We start from the raw sequence: 4,376 nt of genomic DNA on the forward strand, positions 1-4,376 counted from the left end.
TTAGAGGCCTATGTGCCAGCATCCCTAGACTCTTTTCAGCAAACCTATGCCAGCGACCCCGAGATTTGAGCCAATTTTCTTGCCCAGAATCCCGACCTCTACCCAGAACTTGTTACAACCTCTAGAATTAATCAAATACATGGTGACAAGATATAAATAAATAAAAAATCAACCTCAAGACTAAGCCTGAGCATCCCCAACCGGGACTGACATTTTGTCAAACACTTAGCATCAATGCAACCTACAGGTATAGGATACAAGACAGAGGATAAATGTCTGAAAAAATATATGAAACATAACCAAAAGGATCACCTCCTTCTCCATTGAACTATTATATCATCAATTAGGTCTTTCATCCATGCACTTAACAGTTACAAGTAAATACATGAAATAACCACGACATAAACCAATCATTTAACCATGCTTATAACTAGCATAAAACCATGTAAATATCAGAGATATGACATCCATTAAATCCACATATAAACAAGTGCTAAAGTAAGAGAACTTATATTTTATTAATCATAAGCAAATTTTACCAGGTTCAGGACTTCCACGTACCACTCGACCGTAGACATGGCTGAACCAAATCTCTCTTTCAGCTAGTCACCCCCCGTGCCATATTCCAAGAATGAATGTGGGATCTCATAGAACAACCAATCCAAGAACAACCAAGGAATCTAGAGGTTAAACCACCTCCACCCTCATCAAACCGTGATCACACCAAAATCGGTGCTCCGATTACAACCGAACCGAACTTGGAATGCCATCTGAAATCCATCACTGTCCTTGAGGATTTTTCCATCTCCTTGTCTCTCAGTCTTTACCGTAATCCAAATCGGATCAATAGGCCCTAAATTGAGACCAGTCTCTCAAGCTTTACTGCAATCCAAACTCGGATCACTAGGCCCTAAATCGAGACTTCTCCCTTAGGCTTGTATCCTGCCAAAACCAGACAAGGGATTCCTAGGCCTTTGGGAATGGAACTTGAGACCACCTCCGCCCCAAATTCTGAAATCCATACAGAAAACCAAATCTCAAAACCAAAATAAACATCCCAACACCATGGCATATGGAAAAAGGCAAGGCTAGGCTAAAAACCACTGTCTTAACCCGGCAAAACCATACCACTGATAGCAAGAGAACTATAGACCAACATGTAAAGCCATGCATGTCAAAAACAGCTAGAAAATCACACATGCAAAACGTTACCTACAAGTATTCCTGATGAAGCTACCTGATCCTAATTTTCCTTACTTGATCCTTGCTTGCTTTTCCTTTCCTTTCCTTGCTTTTCCTTCCTTGATTCAAAGCTAGAGTGCTCCAAGAAACTCTAAGTGACCAAGAATGAGAGAGAGAGAGAGAATAATGAGAGAGCTCCAAAATTGAACTGGCCAAGAGCTTACACTGACTAAGAACCTTGCAAACTGATACTCAGAAGCCTTTTTTCTGAATGGGGCCTTTATTTTCTTCATTTTCCGTTATTTTCCTTGAATTTCCTCCTTACATGCAACCTAAGACATTTCACCTTACTTTTCTCCTAATTTCCTTTATATTCATAAATAAATGTGCCAAAAATGTATTTTTTTCTTTTAATTCGTTTACCAAATTCCTTAGCCATAAACAACTAAATGAACACCCACACTAGGATGTCCCACACAACATTCAGTTTGGAATAAGTGTCCCTTACCCGTGGTCTTTTTTTCCCTTTATATACTTTTGTTACACAAAATTTTCACCAGGGTTGTTACATGCACATCTGGAACCAACATAATGAAATTATCACTTATTTGAAGGATATTCTTATGGACGAAGTCCAATATTTTCGCAAACAATATTAGACCTTTGTTGAATCAAACATTGGTTACCAACAAGAACTGGAGAATTTATTTCCCTGAATTTTCAATGCAATGGACTCTGACCTATTGGACGACCCAATAACTTTTGAAGAATTGAAATGAATGTTATGTGAACTTGCTAAGGATAAAATCCCCAAACTTGACAGTTGGCTGGTGGAACTATACCTTTTCTTCTTTGATTTGATGAGATATGATCTAATTATGATGGTGGAGGCGACTTGGCTCCAGGGGCACATAACAGGTGTTATAAAGGAAACCTTTATTAGTCACATCCCAAAAAATCATAACTCTTTTAAATTCTCTGATTATAGGCCAATATCATTATGTAATGTAGTCTGTAAAATTATCTCCAAAGTGATTGCTAACAAAATCAAACAATTGTTGTCTAAGCATATCTCTTTGGAGCAATTTGGCTTTCTTTCAAGAAGGAGAATAAAAGACGTTGTTGGGATTACTCACAAGTGTATTCATTCCATCTGTATTAAAAAATGAAAGTTTTCTTGATGAAGATAGACCTCAACAAAGCTTATGACAGGGTGGACTAGGAGTTTTTAAGGCTACTTTTCAGGTGTGGATTTCAAAGAAGACATGTTAACCGGATCATGGGCTATGTTTCCATGACCAATCTTGTTGTTTTGATTAATGGGCTTCCTACATAGTTTTTTAGAATCCAACAGGTAATTCAACAAGGGTACTCCCTATCCCCATTACTCTTTAATCTTGAGATGGATGGGATTCACATGGCTCTCAAAGTTGTCATGGAGGAGGGTAGAATCAAGGGCTGTAAAATTTTAGTCAATAATCAACTATCCAACCTAATGTTTGTGGATGAAGTTCTTGGCCTTGGGGAGATCAATATAGCATAATGGCACACTTTCTCCCAAATTTTAACTAAATTTGGCAGTGCCTCAGGATTGTTTCCAAACATGAAGAAATCAGAGCTTATTGCAGATAATGTGGAGGACAAGGAGGTAAAAAAGATAGCTTATCTCTTGGGGATCAAAGTAAAACCCCTGGTAGAGGGGTTTAAATATTTGGGCTTCTACTTGAAGCCCCGCAACTACAATAGGAGTGATTGGAAATAGATCTTAGAGAAATTTGAAATGAATTTATTGTTGTGGAAAAACGAGTGGCTCTCTCTGGGAGGAAGGATGATAATGAAAAAGGAAGTCCTGCAGGGAATCTCCATCTATTGGATGCTCGTATTCCACCTTCCTATGGTTGTCATTCGTAGAATCAATTCCATTATTGCAAATTTCATATGGCCGAGCTCTAGAGATAAGAAGAAATTCCACATGTCCTCGTTGGCCAACATCTGCAAACTATCCAAAATTAGTGGCTAGTGTATAAAGGACACATATATTTTCAGTTGTATCTTTCTTACATCGAATCTATGGAGAGCGTTGTTGGGGCAAGGCTTTTGATAAAACATAATTAGAGATAAATACCTTGATAATGCATATTTGGAGGATTGGATTAGGGCAGGAGCTCTAGTAAATAAAAAGGATTCCTGTGTGTGGTGAAATTTGATGAATGGTTGACCTTCGTTGTGCAGTAACCTTAGATGGGTAGTAGGAAGGGGCACCAATATATAAGTTGGTGTTGATGCTTTGGTAGGTAAGGAGCGATGCCATTCCCTCTCACTACCCATTATCCAACATCTACACAATTGTGGATTACATTTGTTGTCACACAATGGCATCAATTTTAATGAGGGATTCCCCTCAACATATTGGAGGCAGACAAGAGAGTTGAAGCTTAATCTAGAACTCTATTTTGAATGGGATTCCTACCATTCACATCTTTTGCAAGTGGGCATTGTTCTCACTGAAAAGGTGGACATGATCACTTGGGGTGGCATTTCACTGGGCAGAGATATTCCTGCAAAGGTAGCTTTCTTATACATTTCTGCTAGGCCCTAGCTAGACCCTCTCACCATTTAGGTAACCTGGATGTGGAAGTGGGAGGTTTCAGCGAAACTAAATTTCTTCACTTGGTTGGTTTCCCACAACCGCATCCTTACTTGGGACAACCTAGTCAAAAGAGGATTCATGGGCCCGAGTATATGCCCTCTTTGCAGATATGCTAATGAGGTAGAAACTACACGCTCAACATCAATAGATTGGTGGAGAAAGTATTTATCTTCTCTAGTCTTCGAAGCTAGTCTATTCACAACATGTAGTATAGGTTTATTCTTCTGTACTTTTTCTAGGGGATTTAGCGTTATCAGAATGCATGCATCTTGGAGAATGGTGTTCCGACTCTTAGGACTAATTCTCTAAGAATTGTTGGTTATTTTTTGGAGATTAGGCCTCACAAATTTAATTGCTCCAGGCATTGTTGGTCCTTCAAACCCCTTGGCCATATTTTCCTTATTGGTTTCTTTGATGGCACCTTCATGGGTGGAGTGTGCGGATGTTGAGCAATCATCTCCCTTTCCCCCTGTCGGCATTATCACTTCTTTTGGTCTGGTGGATTGGGCACTAATATGCGGGCTAAGGTGTTAGCCTTATGGGG

This window comes from Pinus tabuliformis, chromosome 1_1, assembly GCF_031772625.1.
Source record: "Pinus tabuliformis cultivar Carrire ecotype Pingquan chromosome 1_1, CPIR1, whole genome shotgun sequence".
Lineage (NCBI taxonomy): Eukaryota > Viridiplantae > Streptophyta > Pinopsida > Pinales > Pinaceae > Pinus > Pinus tabuliformis.